The 25,523-nt window shown below is 38.2% G+C and overlaps 1 long non-coding RNA gene across 1 annotated transcript in view; it reads right to left on the bottom strand.

Annotated features, from left to right (window-relative positions):
• Positions 1–3,364: 3,364 nt before the first annotated feature.
• The window catches only part of LOC146762631 (uncharacterized), a 64,596-nt gene continuing 42,437 nt past the window's right edge, over positions 3,365–25,523 (bottom strand). Inside the window, exons 2-3 of the long non-coding RNA XR_014946779.1 lie at positions 6,650–6,722; positions 3,365–4,172 (exon numbers count right to left, since the gene is read on the bottom strand). This is a non-coding gene — a long non-coding RNA (uncharacterized LOC146762631). The remainder of the gene's footprint in view (positions 4,173–6,649; positions 6,723–25,523) is intronic.

Genomic DNA, 25,523 nt, shown 5'->3' with positions numbered 1-25,523 from the left:
CAAGGCAAGAAATATAAATCTATGACAATATTTTGCAACATGATGAGTTTAATTCCATTACACCAAATGCCTGCTGCTGATGCAGTCTTATTTTTTATGACAGCTTTTAGCAGGAAGGGAAGGCTGTTCTTCATTTCAGTCCTGATTATATGGAAACAGAACTGTCTCCTTTGAGTCAAAGCAGAGTGTGACAGTACTGTTTCTGAAATATACAGCTGCACATTAACACTCATTGAGGTCAACATCAAAAATCAAATAGACTTTAGTAGTGCAGAGTCAGTATTTCATCACTCAGATGTTCCTTATTTTCCCTCGGATGAGTTGTAAAATATACTATTTTGCATGATAATAGATTGGTTATTGAGTAACCAGAATAAAGTGAAGTGCATAGGAAACATCACTAGGAACTTATTAAGAAAATTTTCATTAGCAAAATAAGCCTTCTCCTTGAGCTTGGACCACAACTAGATATCCAGTCAAAATGCGAATGTACTTTTCTCCCTCTTTTTGTCCTTACATGTTGCCTGTCTCTATGCAATGATGACACAGATATACCCACTAAACTTAATTTACAACCCACTCTGAGTCACGAGCCTTCAACATTTACAGTATCCAGAGTTTTCCACTGCCTAAGTTCTGAAAACAAACATTATAGATGTTTTCTTTATTCTTATGTCTCATGTTGAAATCTTAAATTCCCCAAACAGAATAGTTTACTTTCTGAATATGCTTTAATCTTCCTCACATTTTTAGATCACGCACAGAGCTAAACCCCTAAATCAATGAAAATCTGCAATTAGCCCACAGATCCCATTGCTTTTTTCCCTAGTAGTAGATTGGCATCACTGAGAGAAACTGGCCCTAAATAAGTAATTTCTAATTGGTTTATTGAACAAATGCAATGTGTACTTAGAGGGTCAGTTACCCAAAGGACTAGTTTCTGTTGGTATTTCTCTAATTTTTAAGTTTATTAAGGTTATGTACAACATAATCTGCTTGGCAAGGGAAAAAAAACACTTGAAAACTGTCTTGTTTCACCAAAAGTGATGGCTTTTGCCTCTACTCTTCTTTTTAAGCTCTTACTGTACTGTTCCCTGTCTTCCCTGTCCTATGACTTGTGATCAGCCTCTCCCAGGTGCTCTGCCCTCATAATCAGTTAATTTCTTTTGAGTTTCTTTTCTCCCATCTTCTCAGGTGACTTTTGGTCTGTCTTGAAGTCATGATCTTTGATATTTTCTTTTTTTAAAGTAAACATAGAAGTTGTCTTTGAACATATAGATAGATCCTTAAAGATCCATATTCTTTTTCTATTTTCTTTTAAAGACTTCTGTGGTTTTTTTTTTGTTTGTTTGTTTGTTTTGTTTTGTTTTGTTTGTTTTGTTTTGTTTTGTTCTTTTTCCTTTCTCTTTTTGGAAATAAAACTTCAAATCTGAATATCTGAAAAAAACATAACAGCCCATGAAAGAGGAACAGAATTTGGTTCAGACCATGGGGTCAGCAGGAAGATTTCAGCTAAAAATGAAGTGAAGATGCTTTGCTCCATTGATTTTTTTTCCAGATGAAATGATTAACTTTTATTACTTATGCTTTTCATCTCTTTTGTTTATTCTCTCCCAGTGTTAATACAGACAGTACTAAATAATAATAGTATTACAGACCACTTACACTAATAACCTTGGCATTGGCTCACTAAATCCTTAAATAATAGAAGTTGACCAGATTGGATTATTATTACATTGTGTTTGTATCTCAATGACCACAATTAACGATCTGCCGACATCAGCTTTGCTCATAGAATCACAGAATCATAGAAAGGCCTGGGTTGAAAAGGACCACAACAGTCTACATTTTCCACTTGATGAAATGAGAAACAAATAATTATGTGTATGTCCAGTGAACAGGACACAGCAGTGTAATCAAGAGAAAAGTTCACGAAGTCTGATCTGTCGGGGAACATGTAAATGAGAGTAGCAACAGCAAAACTTGGTCTCAAAGACAATATTGCTTCCTGTTTGATCACAAGCATGAGTTTAGCTCACATTATTAGTGATGTTTAAGAAGTGGTGATCACTGACAGCATTCACCTTTGAAGTAATGAGGAATTTAAGGACAATGCTTACATATCCATGATTAAATGCAGTACTACAGAGTACAGTTATTGAATATGCCATCTGTTGGTAGTTCCTAAAATACACATTATAAGGAAGAGTTAATAAGAAGTAATATAGGAGATGATGGAGGCTAACCTACACAGCCATATACATGATTTTCTACTTCCTATTATATTTGTGTGCTTTTATTAGTCCAAAGCTAACTTCATTATTTTTGCTGCAAGAATGATGTGGTAACAACCAGAACAGGCCATGATTCAGCAAGAGGCTCAAAAAGATGTGTAATCCAAATGATGTGCTTAAATCTGAAAACATGCTGACATGCAAAGAAAGATAATCAGCAAGAAGCCATGGTCAAAAGGAAGGCCTAAATGGCCTGAATACTCTTCGAGCGTTTCATTTTTACAATTATAGGCAGAATTTACAAATTGCTGAAGCCCACAGCCTTGTTTTCTAGCAGACTTGGCTTAAATGTCCTGGAGGTCCACAGGCCAAACCCTCCTTCCTGATCACTGGTGCAGTAGGAGTTGATGTTATACACCTTCCTTCCTATTCTCTGCAGTTACTGGAACATGGAAATTGCACCTCCTCCTCTGTTTGAAATCCTGGAGTTTAATAACTGGACAAAAACCCTGTTCTACAACTCTTCTCTGTTATTTCATCTGAACATAAGTCTTTTCCAAGAGCCTTTTTTCCCCATTCTGATGTCTCCAGGCCAACCTTAGCCTCCAGCCCACAAGATCTGCTCTCAGTTTATGACTGGGAGCTGCTCCAAAGCTATCATTCACACCAGTGTCTGCTGCCTGTCTCAGCAACAGCAACTTCCTGCTCTTCTCATCTGTGGTTTTTTTTTTTTGGTTTTTTTTTTGTTTTTTCTGACGGTGCCTTATTTAATTGAAGGCATTTTCTCATTAAACTCATAAAGGACCTGGAACTCTCAGCAGTGAAAACATTATTTTTGTTACTTGCATAGTGACATCTAACTTCCACATATGACCTGATCTTATTCTTATTCCCACTATGTTCGCTCATAAAATCCTTTAGTACTTACAAGGAGCCAGCCCTTACCCTTGCTGAACACTGACAGCAATGTATGGTGAAAATGGCCAATGTATGGTCATACTTACTAGGGGGAAAAAATAAATAAATAAATAAAAAGTAAAACAAACTCAGTAAGATTTTGTTAGCAATATAAAAAGAAAACAAAGAACAGTAATCACAAAGCCTCATATTCTTAAGTCTAAGGCTCCTGAATTGGTCTAGGGACATAATTCAAAGAGTTTAGGTAGCGGACTACCTAAAAACTCAGTTTGGACTCAATATGATCATTCAAAGTTAGGTACTTGTTCTCTGTGTGCTATTAACAGATCTGAATCTAAGCTCTACCTATCTGTTTCTGAAGGATAGTGTACAGGGACTGCTGAGAGTCATATGCCTCAAAAAGATCATAAAAAATAAACAATAGTCAGAGGAAGCAACCCCAAAACCATGGAAAAGGCTTATGAGAGGGTGCTGAACTCCTACCTTTCAGTGGTAATATCTAGGGCTCAAGTAGTTGAGCTCTCTTAACTCTTCATGTCTAAACACTGGCAGAGACTTGTGAAGGTTCATCTAGCAGGGAGAACAGTAACATATCTAGACCAACCTAGATACCGTTCAGTTTTTAGCAGATCTTCTCTCCTATTTTAACCCATTAGGTGCAACAGAGTTTTTATACACTGGGCATAGATGTAGCCTTTGAAATCAGGTCTGTATTTTCTTGTTCTCAGCTTTCTACAGCTTGTAGTCAGCTTCCTAATTTCTCTATATATTTTGCAGCTCAGTTCTCTGAAGTGCCTATTTCTTACCAGTCATTGTGAATCACTCCTTGGAGACACTCAGAATATTTTATTGACTGTGTAGTGAGTCCAGTTGCTTATTTACAGCTTTCTGAATTGCCATAATGGAGTGAAACACAGGATTTTCAGTTACTGAAATAGCACAGTTAGAAAGAAGAAAGTGGTGTCTCTGAATTTTCCATATTTTGATTACAGCAGGTATCATGATTTGGGCCTTCAGCTGCTGTTGAGAGAATAATAGCAATAGTTCTGGTTAGCTGATCCCTTTTCAAAGAGGAATGTTGATTAAATGGATCATTAAAAGTAATTTTAAATTATGCAAGCATTATAAGAACTTTGCACATTAAACAATCCAAAAGCAGAGACTCTCCCACTGGTTTTAAATTAGCAGTAACAATACAGTAGATTCAGCTTTAAAATTTCCACAGAGTAAGAATAAATGAATGACATATCTTCTTGATACCCAAAGTACACTTCGATGCACCTTCCACACTGAAACAAGGTGAGAGTAAAATCCCACTGGATTGGGAAGTTCTCTTGCATGTCTCCTTTAAAGTGACAGAATTTTGCTTGTGGAGATATGTGAAAAAAGTCAGGTATGAGGTAGCTAAAAGCAATAATGAATGCATCTTAATGTCAGGATAGCATACTAGTGATTTTAGGATGAAGAGAGACTTTTTGATAATTTACACAATTCAAAAGATTATACAATATTTCGTTTGTTTTTTTGTTTGTTTTTGTGCTTAACAGTATCTAAATATTAGTATTAAAGGGACACTTTTCTGAGGGCTGGCAGTTACATAAAGAGATTTTTGAACACAAAATAGACTGCACTTTATATGGAGTTATACTTTGCAATGTTAATATTCTGCATAATAAATGAGCTTTGACTATGACAGGTGACATGACTCATACACACATTATATTGACATTAACAGCTGAGAAAAAGAAGTCCTTTATGGACTACTGCATAATTCTACCTTTAGTATTCTTATATGGTGTGATCTCTTAAATTATTCAGTATTTGTCCTGTACTGCAACAACAGATAATGGATTTAGTCCCATTAATCTACATTTGAAAAACGCAGAAAATAGTTTTTTCATCACAATTCTTTTCAACTGCCATTCATATTCACATTCTCTTTTATTAAGGATTTTTTTTTTTTTTCCCAGCGTACTTAGCAAGTGCACAGAGTTTAAATCACTCTGTAGTACAGTCTCTTAGTTATGCATTGTTAATTCTTTGCATTGTGCTTGAAATACCTCAAAAATATAAACCTTTCCTAAACTGCAAAAGGCATCCTATAAACCCTGAAATTCAATGGGATACATGTGTCCACTACACATTTGTGTCTTTAATTTTTTTCTTTTACCTACAACAAGGTAGTTTCCGTTGATTTTAGTCTGCATAATCCATGGAAAATTAACCACACTAAATTTTCCTGTAGCTTTACATTGAAGCGTGAGCTAATCATATACTGTACTGTAGTAATATTAAGAGTGTATTACTTCTCAAAAGCTTTCGAATTATAAAACCTACTTCTGAGAATGAAGAGTGGTTTCTTCTACAAACAAGTGTTCAAAATTACATAATGTATATAAATATGTGGATTAGAAAAAAATGCAGTATATCCTCCCCACTGCTTTTTCCCATTCACAGCCATTTTGCTGCATGGGCGCTGCCATATGGTGGAATGCCCTAATCATATGATTTATCAGAAGTGAGATGCACAGACAAAAGCAGAAGAGCACTGGAGGATCTGAGAGAGCCTGCAGGGAGAATTAAGATATTTCATCCTTTTCCCTTTCGGCTTCCTCAGCAAGAGTTACTCCACCAGCCTTGGGATTCTGCTCATACCACTTTGCAAACCAATGACCTTTAAATCTTTTTCATGCTGACAGACATCTCTAATGAAAGAGGCGAGTTTCGTTTCAGAGAACTTAGGCAGAGTCTCACAAAGGAATCGTGGCACTTCAATTTCATTTTAGGCTGCATTCATGTACTTAACTCGGAGGGAATTGATAAAAAAAAAAAAAAAAAAAAAAAGCAAAAAAAAGCTGCTTTTCTGCTAGAGTGCTTTGGTGTGCACAGACACTTAAAGTTTTCAGCACAAAGCTTATGTAGTTGCTTGAAGTTTTGCTGCTGTGTATGCTGAGGTAGGCCACCAATCTGGCTGAGCTGCGTGACTCAGTGCCTATGGCTGTCAGGAATTCACAGCTTAGGCCTCTGTCTACCACTGCCCCCTGTCGAGGTCTGATCTGGTAAGCTTCGTAGTAAACCTAATACCTCTTGACAGCATGAAGGTCAGCTCAAAATATGGGAGCACAGTTACTTCTACTCAAAAGAAACGATAAATTCAGGTTGCCTTCCTTTCAGTAGCTGCGCAGTCTTTTAAAGAGCTTGCAAGGAACTGAGACATGCTAGTTAGCTGATACACTCTTTGTATAACTTGGAACTGAAGAATTAAACAGATTGATCCAGTCTCAATTGGCAAAAAAGGGTAAGCTGAATTCATATAGAGCCTTTAATCTCTCGGATTTTCTGTCTGACTAGCACTACATCTATCATGTTACCTGTTTAAGAAGCCAAGAAACATAATTCTCCCCAGTCACTGTGGAAGTATAGTCATGTATGAGTTCACAGGTATGTAAGTTTCTTAATAAATGATTGTGAACAGATGTTGATTAAGCTATACTTACAATTGCAGGTGCCACAAAATTCAGCGTGACAAATCCTAATAGGCTTTCTGAATCCAGGCTTTGGTGTCTGCTTCTGCAAAGAACAGGAGTAAAGATTTTGACAGATACCAAACTTCAAAGAGCCTTTGCTTCCAATGGGAGTGGGATTTCATGGCATTCCTTCATAAAGTCTCCAAGACTCAAGTCACATCACACTGAGTCACTGAATTACATTCACCATCTTCTACCAAGTTAAAACAAAAATGTCTTTGAAATTAAACTTTAATTAACCAAATGCAGGGGGTAATTCCTGGTTTGGTCCTGCTATGTATGGATATATGTAAGTTTTTCATCAGAGAGAGTCTGGAGTTCTGATTTACACGCTGACCTGGGAAATTTATACATTGCTCCAACTGGTTTGCATAATACCTGCTTTTGCAGTGATATTCCAATCATTCACAAATCTGTGTGGAGTTTTCCCTAACATTGGATACTGCTGAATGTTCATGCCTAGAAAACGCATGATTTGATTCACTTGGGATCTCACCTGATCTTGGTTATTTTGTGGACAAGAACATAAGGGATTAAGAGACTCACTCTATTAGATGTCTACTGCAATCTATTTCCGTCTGCTAGTAGATGTTTTATCTAGACTAAATTCTATCATCTTCCTTGTGTATTTTTTATTTATTTTGTGGTAAGGCTAAAGCAATAGCAAGTTTCTTCTTTAACCATTTTTCATGAGCTGAAACCATTTTCAGGACATGAGTTTTCATAGTCTTACTCTGCAAAGCAGGTGAGAGCCCTGCTTGCTCCTGTTTACCTTCCAGTTTGGCTTCCTGTAGGACAGCATTAGTAATCTTCAAGCACAGCTACAAAGGCTAATTTCTATTAGAATTTTGTATAGCGTGCTGGCATTTGGCATCACTGAAAAAGAAATTAGTTTGAAGAAATTATTTGTCTAATGGTACTACATTCCCTAAAAGGGTAGGATTCTTGTGTAATATTTTCTTACGTGTTGTTTACTATGAGAGAAAAAAATATATATATACCAGTTATGATTTGTATAGAAGCATCTCAAATGCTCAGTATAATTCTCTCTCCTCTCCCTGAGCAGGAAATAGTTCAGATGTAGGTCAGGCAGTACGTAACATCATCTTTCATATCACTCAGCTCTATTACCCACAACTCAGTTGCTTGTTTGTCAGCTGGTCTTTTGTTGTTTGCGAATGCATTATCTATGGTCTACAGGAACAAAGAGCATACTTTGCCTAGGAGCTAATGAAAGTCTGTCTTATTCAGTATTTCATATTTTTAAAGTGCCAATTCCTACCTATTCACAATGCTAAGAGGTCAGAAAGAGCTGCAGCATCACAAAACATCTATTCTTAAAGTTTATAATATACTTACATGTAAGCAATTTTAATGCCTAAGTATGACATAAGACCTGGGTGAAATATTTAGGAAGGTATATAGGTTTTAAAATGTCATGTATATCCTCATACCATATAAAACAGTTATTTAGATTTGCCCTTTTGCTTCCAGTAACTTTATTTCACTCCTCACATGTTATCTAACCTCACATTTTTTAAAGTATTGATCATATTAGGAAGGAAAAAATGCTTTTGAGACTTCATAGAGTAAACATACTTTTGTTCCAATAATAATTCCTTGTAAAATGACTCCAAAGAGCATGAGAGCTAAAGAGACACCTGCACGTTCCCTACATATTACAAACAAAGGTAAATAAATCTTACTTGCACAGAAATCACTGAGAAAGCACAGAATTTGCAAGTATTAATGTGCTGTTTAGGTAGGGTTTTGTCTCCTAGGAAAGTCTGATTTAAGAAAGATAGTTTGCTGACTCCAGCATGGCAGATTAGTTGGGAAAAGCATGTAATTTCCTTTTTCTGCACTCTCTGTTTATTTAGTATCTTGACACTCTGGTGTAATGAATGAGCACTTCTTATTCCCAGCCTAAAAGAAGAAAAAGAGCTGTCTTGTGTAACGTGCAGTTCATTTTTATTTATGCAACAAAGGCTGCTTGATGTCTCGGAGCTTTAATTTTAATAATAAATTTTAAAAGGAAGAGAGATACAGTAGAGGGAAGACTGAAAGGGCAGTTTGCAAGGCAATACAGAGATGGCCAGAAATGTACTACTACTTGCCAGGGATGATATGCAAAGACTTAAAAAAAACCAAACCTGCTCTAAGTGCCTCACATCCTTCAGCAGTTCTACACAGATCAGTCTCTTTGGAAAAACAATGTGAAAACAGCTGTCAGGCTGCCGCCATTTATCATGAGTGGCCATGAAACAGAGCAGTCTGGAAACAGGACAGCAAGCTTATGGTCAGTCTGGCAGTACATCTTTTCTCTGTGGGCTCAGTGGAAGGCGCCTTGTGTTATTTTCTGTTTTACAGGAGCAGTACAGGAAAACAAGGGGATAAGAGGGCCCTCTTTATGCTCTCTGTCTTCTTGGAACTGCTTATGCACGCAGATGATTCGAATGCAGCCAACAAAACTCAGTTTGGAGCAAAAGGTTGATAGCATTGTGCCATTAGTGTTCCAGTCACAAAGCAATAGTCTGAGTTTTATTTTTATTTTTTTAACACTTTTAAAAGATACCAATATCAACTGTGCTCTGCTTTTTCTCTGTCACACATGCAGAAAGACATTTACCATCTGATGAAGAGAAATATTTCTTTTCCACTGGATTGGATTGTTTCCTATACTCCCAGAGGAAGCTTTCTCCATGTAGAGAAATCATAATTCTCAGCAGAGGATCTGCTTGGAAAAGGAAGGGGAGCAGGGTCAGAACAAGTAACAGGAGGCAGCAAAGTTGCAGAGACAGTTGTGTTACAGAACTGGGACTGGATTCAGAGGAAGGAGAAGACAGCTGGTAGAAGGTTTCCCAGCAGGAAAAACACACAATGAGAAGCTACTTGCATAGCCCACCCTTGCTGACACAGACTGAATAACAACAGCTGTTAAGACAGAAACCTGAGTGTGAGAATGTGTGTAAATCAACAACCAAAATGCTCAAGAGCACCTTTGCCCCCAGACTAATTAATTTAAGGAGGATAAAACAGTAATTTCAGAATTGCAAAACTTGGAAGCAAAGATGGAGTCAAGTAGGAAAGTCTTTTGGCTTTAAACTAAGAGGGGAATTTTAATTAGATGTTAGGAAGAATTACTTTACTTGGAGAATTGTGAAGTCCTGGCACAGCTGCCCAGAGAAGCTACCCATCCCTGCAGGTGCTCAAGGCCAGGTTGGATGGGGCCCTGGGCAGCTGAGCTGCTTTGGGGCACCCCTGCCCATGGCAGGGGTAGGGGTGGGTAGGCTTTGAGGTCCCTTCCAACCCAAGACAAAGTAATAGAGAAGCATGATTTTTTTTTGGCATCACAGAGAGATCTTAGTGAAAATGGCAGTAAGTCTGCTTTGCCACTGCTGAATATCTCCCCACTGGCACCTCCATCCCTGTCAAAACCAAATCTGCTTGTTGGACACCATGAGACCCCTGCAGTCAAGTATAGGACTGTCTCTACAGGGTGAGTAGATAGACTTGCACCTCAGCTGTATGCAGGCAGCCTCAGGAAAGGCTTTCTCACTGACATGGGGATTAGCAGCCTGTAGGAAACGGCATGAGCACAAATCTATAGCATCCTCATTTATAGCAGAAGGCAAGCACATGCAGCACCGGCACCTGCAGCAGGGGTGGGTGCTTGCGTTTCCAGAGGGAATGGGGGTTGTGCACTTCTGCAGCTTTCAGGGACTACCTCAGTGTTTAGATACATTTAGGTGTTTATTAACATTACATAAATGTCTAGAACTGTATTGTGAATGTAGAGTCCCCTGATCTGTCATTTAAATAAAAAAAAAAACCAAAAACCAAAAACAAAAACAAAACAAAACAACAACAAAAACACAAAAGCTAATGCATTGCTTTGTTAATAATTTGATTCACATTACAAGAATTCAGAAGTTTTTCCTTGAGACAGAGGTCAGTACTGGGAGTTCTTGTGAAGGAGCAGGAAGATCAATTAGATAAGGAGCACTGAATAGAGAACAAGGACTGATATTTTGCAAGAAAACTGGAAATTGAAGAAAGAAAGGACAAGACAGAGTGGAGACAGGAAGCAGCTGAGAGGGTGATGCTTGGGGTGATCTAAGTGGCTGTACAAACTTTCTTCGATAATTCTTGAAATAAAATCTAAGATTCCCAGAAATACTAGCAGCTGTCATAAAAAGACATATATCTTGATTCATTTCACTGTTGGTCCAGGATAAAGGGAACACCCTGCTGCTGCTGTCATCAATTTAGTTAATCCAAGCAGCAGAGAAACATGGTCTAGTTCTTAAGGTCCCATTTCTGTTAATTGCTTTAATGAACCAAGTAGGTGTCAAGATAATGCCATGGATTTGGTTTTGCTTCATTTCTTTTCATTGAAGAATAAGATCACAGCTGTGAAGTTAAGCTATCAAAAATTAGAAATTGACAGAATCAAGGTAACCAGTGTGACCTTAATTTGGCCACCTTTTCCATATGAGTTGTAGTCTTTAATTACAGAATCTCACACTGAGCTCTCTCAAGAGGACTGCTACCTAACACAGTGCATCAAAACGACTTAATTAGCAGCTGTTCGATATTTTTTTCAGCCTCATTGTTCAATATGTTGCCCTGGGCCATATTTAAAAAACAGCCTTCAAGCCTTGCTCTGAAAACAAAATTATTAATTTCCTCCTGGACTTTTCTATGATGCTCATCACCATGAAACCTGAGTGCTTTGCAGACAATTCATTCATCACTGCAAAACTCATGAAATTTGAGGGCATTATCTGCATTTAGCAGGTTAGGAGCTGAGACACAGAGACTAAAATAAAGAATGTTGAATGTCCAAAATGAAATCCCTCAAACTGTCAAAAAGGATATATTGGGATTACACAAGACCTTGCATATATAAAGACCAATTCCCATACATTTTGCTAGCAGCTGAGACCGTGCTATGCTTTGCAAAGATCTAGAGGTACAGATCAGGCAAGCAAAGATGAAGAGCGTATCTGAGTTTCAAATCATTGCAATCAGAACTCATTTTTCCAGGAAAAAATAAGTCACATCTTCTGTTCCTGCAGTTCCCTGCCTGAGCCACTATCCAGCTGTCACCTTCTGAAATGAACAAGGCAGAATTTTTATAGAAAAATATCCCATTCCTCCATTTCATTATCAAGGCATCTGTGTATTAGCTGAAGCCAAACTGCCAAAGAGGAAATATTAAGTTATCTGTAGCTAACAGTTTTATTACAATATTCAAGAGACAGGATGTCAGAGATGCATGGGTGGGATGTAATAAAAATGGAGTTGGTCTGCCATTTCCAAACTTCAGTCCTTTTAATTGTGTTTCTTTACATAAATTAATGTGCAACTTGTGCGTGACAACTTATGCGTGTGACATAAAAAATGTTTTGAACTACTACCACTGATGAATGTGGAATGTGAATAGGAAAAAAAAAGACGCTACCAACTGCTTACTTTCTGGAGAAAGAGAAAAGCTTTTGAGCATTTTGTATTTGATAAGCAGTAATATGCAAAGCTGAAGATCCATTTGCCATTGCTTTCAGGCATAATTAATCTTGAGCAGCCCAGACAGCCAGCTCTTCTGGATTACAGAACTGTCAGAAAAATATAAAAGCTCTGCAGATTCCTTGCTAGAGCTCTCTGTGCTATTTGAACTGTGTACTCCCGAGATCCTCAGCAAACTTTCTAGCCTGACATTTGATTGTGTTAGCCCCCATATCTGTGCCAGGAAAAAATAAACTTTGTGTTTCCAGATAAACAATATGAACCTGTTCAGTTTTAGTATATCTGCTCAAATAATGGCAAAAAATAACAATAAAGAAAAAGAACTATCTCACTGTTCTAATATACTCCAGACCTCCTAAGATCATTAAAGGTGTTGTTTGCAGTTCTGTCTTTTCCCACTGTTGCTAGTAATGTTGACAGTCTTCACTCTTCCTCTGACATAAGCTTGGCAAAGTATGTACTGATGGTGCTACCTTGTTTTTTATTTTGTTTTTCTTTGTGTGGGCTTTAGGGTGTTTTTTTTGTTTGTTTTGTTTTTTGACCCAATGATCTACCTTGGCTGATAAATTTTTTAACAGTATATTTAATAAGTATAATAAATTTAATACCAGCTTGCTAAAATAACCTGTAAAGTGATTGGTGACAGCTATGAAGACACACAGTTCTTAGCTTTTCAGGTAAATATGTAGAACTCAGGGAGCAAGAGTAGCGGAACATGGAACCTCTACCCCTCTTCTCTAGCACAAATACGAATTTCTCTAGCACAAATAGGCACTTCCTCATAAACTCGGCGTTAGCAGGGGAAGTGGACTCCTGAGGTCCCTTCTATCTCTGTGATTCTGTGTGATAAGGATCTTTAAGAATGAGGCTCCAGCAAGTGCACAGCCTAGTTCTTCTCTGAAAGAAGGAAAGATGTCTCCTTACAATGTTTTCCCAGAGGGAAAAACTGGCCCCAAGTAGGAAACACACTGCGTCCCCACAGCAGTGCCAAAGTTACTACCTAGGAAGACTATTGCTCTTTCTAAGGACAGAAGTTGCACAGACTTGGCATAATCCATACATACTGAACAATATCAACTGATATAACATTGGAATGGCTGAAATGTTCATTCTCAAATAAAAGAATGACACCTACAAAGAGGCACCAGAATAGTTTAATTTTCAAAGCTACATACTGCGTGTTGCACCTAAGTGTGGTCAACTGTTGACCTCTGGAAAAGATCTGCAAAGGCACTGCAGACAGTCCCTGCAGAATTTCATTGCTTCATTTAATTGCCTCATATAATGCCAAGCCTATCTCAGATTTCAGAACTCCAGGTTTCTCTGATATGTTACCTCCACTGAACTAATATGGAAAGATCCAGCAAAATTTTAAGTGAGGGCTTTCAAATTATGGTCCTTGTTTTGGATTTCCATCAGAATTGAAGTATCTTCTGAACAAAAGTTAATAATGTTCTTTTGCTCACTTCCCGAGAATGAATAATTCATTTCAAAACCATGTTATGGGTATGTAAAATTAGGATTATTAAAAAACAGTACTATTTCGTTGTTTTCTTTTTCCTTAGTTAGAATTCTTATGCTTTTTTTTTTTTTTTTTTTTTTTTTTTTTTTTTTTTATGAGTTGTTATTCCTTTGTCTTTTCTCCTTACTGTCACAACAACTCAGGCAATTTAATTGTCTTGGGCATTCAATGCAGCTGCTTAAAGTATCTACTGGCAAGAATTAATTTCTAAGAAAATGTATGATGCCTTTTTGTCATTTGTTCAATTAATTATTCACCATCGTTACTAAATAAAAAGCACCTGTGGTGTTTTTGCTTGGCTTTCATTCCATTTTGAATTAATGCATATGTGTCTCAGTTCATTAAAAGAAAGGCAATCCACTAGGAAAGATATTAGCCTGGTACACAAGAAATGGGAGCATAATTCTGGCACAAGTCTCTTTTGTATTCCTGGACTGGTCATTTATCATTTAATCTGGTAGTTCCAAGACAAGAATTAAAACACTTTCTGCCCAATGTCAGTTTCTTTGCTTCCTACAGGAATGCAAACCCTGACTGCTGTGCATAGATGTACAGGGAATGGCATCACAGGGCCTCGGTGTCACTATAATAAATTTAAAAAATACTTGCCCTCATATGATGCCATGCACAGCTCTGGCACTACATACTGGTGTTATTAACTCCACTGAGATTCTGTTCTGCAGCCTCTCAGTAGGAGCAGTCTCCATGCATATTATTTATGCTATTTTTCAGTGGCCAGCGTTGGGACTCGTGAATGTGTCAGCTAGGTGTAACAGTTTACACAGGAGTGTTAGCAAGGGAACATATGAAATTCATGAATAGTAGGGATCACAGTTTGACAAGAGTAGATAAATGGTGGAGAATTTTTTTCTTAGACTGTATTCATTTGGGTATATCATACTTGAAGCCTGATTTTCAGAACTTATAAGTATCATCCATTTCAACTGGAGGCAAGGCAGCTCTCTATCTGCTGAGTACAGGATGTTTTATTAAGCCTTTCTTATAGCTTATTCTTTCTATGTGTGTTGGTTAGCCCTGTTAGACATGGGTAGATGGGAGGTTTTCCAGCAATGTGCTATGGCCATATGATTGTTTTTGATTAGGCACCTAAGAACTGAATTCAGTAGCAAAAACCCATAAACAAAGGTGAATGCTCACTTAGCTTCTTTTATAAAGAGGCAGAAGAATTTACTAAAAATCTGAATATACCTTTTGTGAAGTATATTCTCAAAAACGTGTAAGTTATCAAAAAGCTTGAATTTATTTTTGGTAGCTATTTCACAAGTTCACAGAATCATGGAATGATTTGGGTTGGGAGGGACCTTTAAGATGATCTATTTCCAGCCCTCTGCTATAGGAAGGGACAGCTGAGGAACTAAAGCTAAAACTCAGTCTTTCAGAAGGACCCAGGAGTCCCAATCTCTAAAGCATAATTGAAAATATATCCTTATTATTACAAGTGGTTGCTACTTGCAGGGTGATTAATCTCATTTTTTAGCCAAAAATACCATGCACTTCAGCTACCTGAAAGTTATCCAGTGGTTGTTACTAGGCCCTTTCTACTGATCAACAAAACATATGACTAAGCCTTCAAAATATTGCCGATTATACTGGTCATGAATTCTGTTATATCTTGCTCCCAATATTTAGTGAGTGACTTCTACCTACGCTTTTCCACCTTCACTTAAAAGCTAAGACCACAGCAAGATAACAGTAACTATGAGGTTGATCACAGAATTACAGAACTCCCACATATGAAGAAATGTGAAGAGGGAGGGAAAAAAGAGAGAGAGAGAGAGAGAGGGAGATAGAGAGAGAGAGATTTCCTGATCATATATGTCCAGAACCTTCTGAAACTAATTCTAGCAGTAACGCTTGGTGTGGTGGGTTAGTCTTGACTAACCGTGGCTGCTCACCCGTCTGCTTGCTTGCTCCTCTCTCTAGTGGGATTAGGAGAAAATAGATGGAAGGTGAGAAGATGCTCAGCCACTACCTGGAAGGCAGAGTCTCAGCAGGTGCAACACTTGCCTGGGACAACAAATCCTACTCTGACTGCCCCAATTCTTCACCCTTCTCTTAAGCTTTCATGGCAGAGCACAATGTCATATCGTGTGGGATATCCTTTTGTGCAGTTCAAGTCAGCTGTCGCAGCTATGACCCATCCCACTCCCCTGTTCAACACCATTCATCCCTATACTCTCTAATATTGTGTGGGAAGAAAAGGGTAGAGTAGGAAATATGGAAACCCGTAATGCTTTGCAAGCAAGCACTGTTCAGCAACAGCCTAGGATTTATTTGCATTACCAACACTTCTTTTTTGGCCGCAAGTCCAAAGGACAGCACCATATGGGCTATGAAAGAAACTGACTCCATCCCAGCCAGACCTAGCACACTTACAAAAGGCCTATTTTTATTTACTTATTTATTTATTCTGGCTTAGATGTTATTCATTACATTTAATGCAAAATATTCTGATTTCCACAAAAAGTAATGATATCAAGAAAGCTAAAAACTGGCGGAATGAAAAGAACCTTCATTTGAAAGGGGCAGCAAATAAGTTACTATGAAGTGTAGTAAGAAAATGGTGAATTTTTACACCAGAAGATTGTGTGCGTCTCTCTATTAGTAGATACTGAAATGGAAGGGTTATTTTAAATTGCTGCTAGTCTGTATCCTGAAGCCTTGATGATGAGAAGGTATGGGATAAGCTATTCTGACGATAAGAAAATTAAAATCTCTAAAGAAAATCAGTAGAGGATCTTTTATATCACACGACAAAGAGAGACTTCTGTAGGTCTTCGCAAATGCAGAGGAAAGCAGTAAGTAATCATTTCTATACCCTCTGTCTAGATTGCTAGTGCAGTGACCATTTTAACGAGCATGTAAAACTCAGATTTTTATTTTGGATCGTATTTTGTGAAACCACAGCACAGAGCTCTCTAAGGCTGAGTTTCATATCACTGCAATGAAAACCTCACAAAAAAAGTTTATTGTTACAGGCTTTATACCCTGTCCTTCCAAATTCAACGCAATCTGTTCCACAGTTGATTGTCCTGTAGCAAACAGCTAACTGGCATCTATCTTTGTCCATTTATTGACATATACTAAATGAATTCTAGGACATCAAGTGCTAACAACCAACCTGCAAAGACACAGAGAAGCTAAGACCCAACAAAACTGAAGGAAAATCCAGAATAGAGCATGGACATGCTCTTGGAGTACTCTTGGAGGAAGCAACTATCAAACCTTTAAAATATTCCATTCTGTAATTAACTAGGATTTTTGGCCACCTACTTGTTTGGTCACTCATTGGCGGAAAGCATTATCATTCAAATTCCTGCACCATTTTCCTGCCATTTATTTTGGTAAGGTGCTGATCTCAGGCAATGAAATGGTTATATTTCATATTTCTGACTGATTTTGTGTTTAGGAATGACACCTGGTTTAGGATTCTCATGATGTTGAAAGTGTTGCAGTGTGGCATCTGAAAGATTACTTTAACCCAGAGACACTTATCTGTGCCAGTAGAACAAAGCAACCTGGACTGCATGTTATTCTTGTCTCAAATGTATGAGCAGATGATGAGACCACAACCTCTACTGTCTCAGCATTCATCTATAGGTGCCTTTCCCTTCATCAAAGTCTATTCCAGTGCTATTCCAGGCACCTCTGTACAGCATGAAAAGATTCAAGCCCACGATCACATGGGGAGATATATCTTCCTGTCCTGGAAACCTCCTGCAGACCCATTTGAGAAGTCTGGCTTTTCTTATTCAGTAAAACTATGTTTTGCATTGTGGTGACAAATCAGTGGCTGCCCAGACTGAGGAAGGCTGCTTGTTAGTGGATACATCTGTATATCACTAAGGGAGAAGCCAGAAGAGGTAATATCCAGCCTGATACTTCTCTGTAACATCAGTGGGTGGTGGGCAAGGGCACAAGGCCAAGGGTGGAAACTGAAAACAGAGAGAGTTCTGGCTCACAGGCAGGCATGCTACAAATGGAGCTGGAATGGCAACTGAGTGGTTTTGTATCACTGAAAAGAGCTGGCAAGGCAGCATTTAAAGTTTATTACATAACTGGCTTTGGGGGGGGAAAAAAGCACTTAATGAGGAATATTACAAGTAGGGCAAGGGATCCGGGACAGTATTATTTTTATGCACACTCTGAGTTAGTTAGTAAACTGGCACAACAAGGGAACAGCAGAGAAAAAAAGCTATAAAGAGAACATTATCTTTAATATACATATCTGCCAATCAAGCATTATACCGGTAGTTGTGAGAGATGACCTGATTGCTTGGCCATTAGCACAGCAGACTGCCTTGTGGGGAATATGATTCCAAGTCCAGTTGTCTGAATATAATAGAAACTTGGCAGGGGAGATCTAATATAATAACAACTTCAGCTATGTAAGGATAAACAAGGGAGAAAAGAACAACAAACTCCCAGTCCACCTGAAGAAACATGACACTTTTTATATGCTTAGAAGAACATAAACAGAAGAATGTATGAATTAGAATGGAAGTCTATTAATACAAAGGTGTAAAAATAAACATCAGAGGCACATTAGTGTCCACTAGTTTTACTATAGATCAAAGCACCTGGTAGCAGTAGCTGCTTTTTTCCCACTGCTTTTAGTGAACCCTTTGCACTGCTGCTCCATGACTGCAAAACTACTAAGTACATTGGAGCAGAGCTGAATGAGTCACTGAAAGTCAATCAAAATCAGGACCAAAATTACACCGCATACTTTACATGCAAAAGGTTTTGGATATCTTTCTGATTTTAACATACTGTACTATAAAGCCTTTCTTTTTCTATAGTGGAAGATAGAATTAAGACCTGTTGAGGAAAAATGTCCTACATAATAGAATAATGTTTGTATTGATTATATTTTCATTATCTTCAGTAGACTGTGGGTAGGGTGTCTAGCTACACTTTGTCCATCTTAAAAGAACAATTTCAACATGATTGCTTTTCCTAAGCGCTTGTCATTCATGCTTTTAATTTATATGTTTTGACTGTAAGAGACATTCCACAATCCACTTCTGATAAGAAACCAATATATTATACTGTTATTGGTGAAAATTAATAAATAACAATAAATAAGTAAATAAATAAAAACACAAACCTGATAAAAATTATTAAGTTCATGTAACAAACTCAATTATTTGATTTGCATTGAATTTATGGGCTAAATGGGCTAAATAATACTAAACTAAAGATATCTTCATGTCCAAAGAAATGTGAACAGTCTAACAGAGAAGATTTTTGCACAGGAAAAAAAAAAAAAAAAGCGAAAATAATTACATTTAAAATGTCTCTCCTTTTCTTTCCCACTTAACTACCCTTGAATTTCAGCTGCTAGAAAATATATCATGTGGCAACCCATATCACTGGGATATTATCACACTGTTACAACTCATGACAGGTATAGAATTATTTTTATAGAGCAGTAGAAATTACATTCAATTCAGAGACTTGATTTCTTTCATATAATGGGACAATTACACAAAATTGAGCAAACTCTTGCTGCTGCCTCCATTTCAATCTCCAGGGTGTTAACCCTATGCTTATATATGAACCTGGTGAATTTTCATGATAAAGTTTTGAAGCAACTCTGAGTGAACTGGAGTGAGAAACAACACTGAGCTTCTAGACAAATTTTAGAAGGTCAAATATAAATATTTTAAAGCTATTTCAGTTTCCAAGCCTCAAACAGAAAAACAAAACAACAACAAAACAAACAAAACAATGAAAAAACAATCCATTAAACTGCTAAGACATATAGGCAGTTGGAATTTAACTCTTAGCACAGCTGTTGAGAACTGAGATTTTAAGAAGACATAGCAGCAGTTCAACCTTTATGAGCAAAGGCAGTAATACTCCCTAGATAAATCTGCTGACAGATTTGCTGGGACAGTTATGATTAGCTATGTATCACCTATCATTCAAGCTGACAGAAGCTTTTTATTCAGTGTTAGGGAGGCTGTTTCTGTTACAGATATCTAGGTTCATCCTGGAGGCTAGAAGGAGCTCCCTAAATCTGCACCAGTTGCTCTGCAAAGCATCACCCCTGTCTCCTTCAGCAGAATATTGCTGTTAAACGCAGAGTTTAACAAGGGCATAATAAATGTTTCTAGAATTTAATATGCAAAATAAGCACTGTAGGACATACACAGTATTTACAAGCATGAATTGTATGTGGTTTTTTTTTGTTTTTTTTTTGTTTTTTTTTTTAATCCCATCAGTACAGTTTAGAAATGGGACCTCTGAGGATGCCAAAAATGCATAAAAGAGATGGATAGTAGTGCAAGGAACAGTTCCAGGAATTCAGTGTTAACAGTGGTGCTACAGTTCATGCTGTGACTTTGGTGCTAGCTTGAGTTGTTACAGCAAACTAGACACATATCCTTCCCTGGTTGGCTTTTTATCATAAGACTTGGTCGCAACCGACCTCCTATAGGAGCCTCGCTGCTCCTGTGATTACCATCGATAAGACTGCATGTTCATCATGTCATATTCTCATTTTAACTCACACGTATGTATGAATACATCAAGGTTGAAAGTCACTGTGATCTTGTTTTTGGAGGACGAGTAACAGGAAACAATAGTAAATGCAATGGTAAACAACTGGGAAAAAATAATGAGAAGATTGAGAAAAACAGAGAGAAAATTTTGTCTGCATCAGACTCAGGAGTCAGCAACTAAGTATGGAATCTTCAATAAAGCCAGGCTCTTCCTGGGTTGCACACAAGTGCAGAGAAGAAGGGACAGAAGGGCAGAGCCCAAAACAGTGACTTTCTTTTACTCACAGAACCAGAAGGAAATTCAGGGTGAGTCTGTGAAGGCATCTCACGGTCAGCCTTCAGCTTTTGAATGCTGCAGAACTCCCTTCTCCTCATGGGAAGGACACAGTTGAAAGCTGCAGTCTTTGACTGTGACTTGTCTCTCACTTGCAAGGGCACAGAAAGCTCTGACTTCTGATTGAGGCATAAGGAAAAACCACATAGGGTTAACAGTCAGATGGCAGTTTAAGAATGCAGCACTTCTGCCATAAATAAGTAGATAGATAGATAGATAGATAGATAGATAGATAGATAGATAGATAGATAGATAGATAGATAGATAGATAAATGAGGGTACATTTCTCAGGGGAGAAATGTAAGTATGATATTCACATGACCTTATCAGGGACATAATGTCACACACGATAAAAGGGAAATGCAACAAGTTTGCAGTACAACTTTTAATTATGACTCAGAGCTTCTTGCACGAGGCCTATCTGCTTTCCTCCTCCTCTCCGCCCTTAATAACGAGAAAAATACTATTATTCTGTTAGCTAATAGTTCTAATTATCACTCACAAGCTCTTATTCATTGCACTCTGTTGTTTTCAGGGGAACAAGAACAGCACACAAACTCTTTTCACTGAGCAGCAACTTCCAGGGGAGAAACATGAACATGGTTTAAGATACAACTAGAAAAAAAAACAAGAAAATCCATTGATCATGAAGCCCAACTCTCTGCTAAGGGACGCACATTCTCAGCAGCATGCTTTCTAGTCTCTCTTCCAGAATAATGTTAAAAATACCGGTGGTGAATCATCCTTCCAGGTCTCTCAGGAGACAATTTCTTAGCAGAATTCACTCTTTGTTTTGCTTTGGTTTGAAATTAGTTTATTCTTAGCACTGCTTTCTCTAACAACATTAAATACTTCTCCCTTTGTGTATGGTTTGCAATCTTTACACTTCTCTGACCCATCAAATCTCTCACACACAGCCTAAGACTCATAGCTGTTACCCCACCACACCCCTCTCACACTCCCATGCAGCCAAGGCCATTTTGAGGAGTCTCTAAGGATGCAGCATCAGGACGATACATGAATCTCAGGGCAGATGCCTCTGACCAGAGGGATCCAGTACAGGACAGTGTCTGAAGAAGGGCTGCAGTGAGCTGTGTGTCCTTCAGCTGCAGTGCCTGCCCAACTGCCCTGCAGCTGCTTCCCTCTCAGAAACAATGGCTCCTGCCTATCACTCCAGCCAATGTGACATCTTCATAATATACCTATATGAGACAATATAGTACCATTTCAGAAGTTAATCCTGAGCAAATTCAAGAGGTTTATCTGAACACCATTCCTCAATCTGCTTAGTCAACACATACCTAATTTAGTAGTTTTAATCCATCTACTCAATCCTCATAGACCTTGTGTAATTCATTTGTTGTTCTTTGCTAAATTCTCTCCAACCGATCAATATCTTTCTAGTTAACGTAGCACTGAATGCTGCTCAGTATTTCAGAAGCAGTCACGAGAAAAGTACTGCTATTGTTTATTGGACTTGTGCTTGGCTATTTTTGTGTACTACTCATCAAAAAGATCTTTTTTTATCAAAAAGATAAAAATAAATAAATAAATAACACAAAAAACTCAGAACTCTCTCTTGGCATTAAAGCATTCCACAGTGGAGTCAGCAAAAAGACAGCAACATTTCACTTCAGCCCATTGAATTATGTCCACGTCCAAAATTAACCGGTACCCTATGTTGTAGGCAGGTGGACTAAGTAACAAAAATAACTAGTGAGACTTTGTGATGAATGCTTAAAATAACTAGCAATATAAACAGGTTTTAAGTGTTAAGACTTCAAAACCTGTCAGATTTGGCAAAAAAAAAACAAAAACAAAACATTTTTTGAGAGGGCTTTCTCACTGTACTGGAAAGATAGATGAGCATAAATTATCTTCTGATCAACCACTGCCTTTTCCTATCTTTCCTTTTCCTGGGGGCTGGGCGGGATTCCTTTTACTTCTCTCCCTCCACTTCCTTCAAACAGGCTTTGCAGTGCTCCTATTACTTAGGATTTGGAAGATAAGAAATGCCAGGGCACAGAAGTTGAAGGACAATGCTTTTGCCCCCTTGTGTCAATTACATATGTTATTGTAAAAAGTAGCAAGTAGTTCTCTGAAAAGTAGCAGGGTGAGATGCAGGCAATCCAAGAGACCCCTGGAATGCATCAAGGATAACCTCCTGAATCAAATAAATGGCAGTACTGGACCTGTTGCTCACCAAAGCAAATGAATTGATTGATGACATCAGGACTGGAGGCTGCCTGGACTGTAGTGACCATGCCATGGTTAAGTTCTTGCTCCAGGCAGATATGAGACAAGCAAAGAGTAAAATTAGGATGCTAGATTTTAGGAAATCTAACTTCCAGCTCTTCAGGGAGTTAGTCAACAAAACAATCAGGGAAACTGTCCTTGTGGGTAAGGGTGCAGAGCAGTGCTGGCAGATCTCTAAGGAAGCTTTCCTCGGTGTGCAAGAGCTCTCAGTCCCCAGGTGTAGCAAGTCAGGAAAGGAAGGCAAGAGACTGGCATGGCTGAACTGAGACCTGCCGGTAACACTGAAGCGCAAGAAAGAAATGCAGTGGAAACAGGGGTGGGTGCTGTGGGAAGAGTATAAGGAAGCTGCCAGGCTGTGTAGGGATGGGTCAGGAAAGCCAAGGCCCAGCTTGAACTAAATTTGGCAAGGGGTGCCAAGAAGAACAAGAAAAGCTTCTCCAGGTACCTCAACCAGAAAAGGAAAGTCCAGGAGGGTGTATTCCCTCCTAGTGAGTGACACAGGCAGGCTGGTAGCAACAGACAAGGAGAAGTCTGAGGTTCTTAACAATTATTTTTGTCTCGGTCTTCTCTGATAACTGCTTGTCACACAGACCTAAAATGTTTGGTTTGGTAAGAGGGAATTAGGGAAGCAATATCCCTCCCACTGTAAGCAAAAGTGAGGCTCATGACCACCTGAGGAACCCAAACATCCACATGTCTATGGGTCCCAATGAGATGCATCTTAGACTCCTGATGGAGTTGTCTGTTGTAGTCACCAAGCCACTCTCAGTGATACTTAAAAAGTCATGGCAATCAAATGAAATCTCTGGTGACTGGAAAAAAAGGCAATGTTACACCCATTTTTTGAAGAAAGGTAAGAAGGATGACCCTGGGAGATACCAACTTGTCAGTCTCCCTTCTTTGCCAAGAAAGACCATAGAGCAGATCCTCCTGGAAGCTGTGCAAGGGCAGAGATAATATGGGAGAAACAGCACGGTTTCACCAAGGGCAAATCCTGCTTGACTTTTCATTTTGTCAAGTGAAATCTTCACCTAAATCCTGCTTCCTGACATCAGGGTTATCAAAACAGAAGGCAGGGACTAGTCAACTGAATTAAAGATGTCTTAATCAGTCTTTATAGGAAAATTATTCTTATAATCTACCCTTCCTCCAAAAAACCTTCCCCACCTCCAATATTGTTTTATTTGATTAGAATATCATGCATCTGTACCTTTGTATATACTAAACTGGAGAGGAAATATTTAGAAGACAAACTGCTTGCAAATGAAAAATGGCACTGAAGAGTGCATGTAAAACCAAAGGGAATTCAAATTTGCTGCTTAGGAGGCTTGGAGGTCATAACAGTGAGACACAGAGCTTGAAGGCTTGAAGGGAAATACCACACAGCTGGAGCAAGGTGTGCAGATCCTGCTCTTTCTGCCTCTCCAGGGACTCCTGGGAGAAAGCCCATCACTGAAGAGCAGATACAGCTTCATGGTTCTCCAGAGAGTGCATATGATAAACTACAGTCACCTTGCCATCAAGTTTATGTCTTTCTCTTACTTTCCAGGAGCAATATCAGTACCCTGTGGAGTCAATGACTCCTTCACCCTCAATGTGATAAAGTGACAAAAAGTTCCATGGTGTTAAGGTTTAGCAAGGTGCTCAGGAGAATCACAAGCCTCCAAGGACATATGAAGCAGTTATTAAATACTGGAAGTAGTATATGCATAATAATTGTAGCAACATATAGAATCTGAAATATTTTTGTTTATTGCTTCTGATTATAAAAATCTGTGACAGAACAGTGCCAAAGTATTTAAGTTATGAGCATTAAGAACTGTGGATGGTTAATGGAAAATAGGTAGATGCTCTACATTGTATGAGAGGTCTTTAAAAATATAACAAATAACAAAAGAATCATAAATTAAAAATCATAGCATTGTCAAGATATAAAGAGAATCTGACACAACACTGTTCCTAACTGGGAGCTGGACCAAAACTGGCTCATTAGAAATTAAAGAGCCTCTAAACTTGTTTACCTCATTTTGAGTTCAGCTAAAACCAGAGGTGCAATTTTCCAATTGATTTTATTTTTCATGTCAGAGCAGTAGGCAGAATCATGTTGATGTAACACTAGGTTGAGAGAAGAATTAGAACATACGAACAGAAGATACACTCAAATAATTTCACACAGGGACAGAATTGAAAGCACTTACGGACAGGCATCTGCAATGTCGTTTTAAAGGAAAAAAAAGTGGTTCTTAATAGGAAATCATTCAAAGTCTCACAGAAACACTGGCATGAATAACATTATGACATGTTTTGACAGTTCTTATAAAAATCAATGTGAAATGCTAGATGTAGGATCCTTTCTTCCACCTCTGAGATAACACTAGGCTGAGAATAGACTGGTAAGTGGAGTAAAATTTCACTGGTAGACCTGGGCACAAAAAAGAATGTGATTAAGAATACATTAACATTTGTGAAACCAATATATTGAATTTAGTAGGCACGACAACTTGACATACTAAACCTCAGCCAAAATTAAAACACAGCAGAAATTAGAGCACACTAATTTGGGAAAATAAACATTCCAACTGATCTAAAAATGATCCCCAAAAAAGAAAATCATGGTTATTTCTTTCTTAGGTAAATAGCTCAATTTCAGTGTTCACTGTGGATCCCAGAAGT

This window comes from Coturnix japonica, chromosome 1 (genome assembly GCF_054131305.1).
Source record: "Coturnix japonica strain WE chromosome 1, WE-NBRP24, whole genome shotgun sequence".
NCBI lineage: Eukaryota > Metazoa > Chordata > Aves > Galliformes > Phasianidae > Coturnix > Coturnix japonica.
This window is presented reverse-complemented; position numbering and strand designations above follow the sequence as displayed.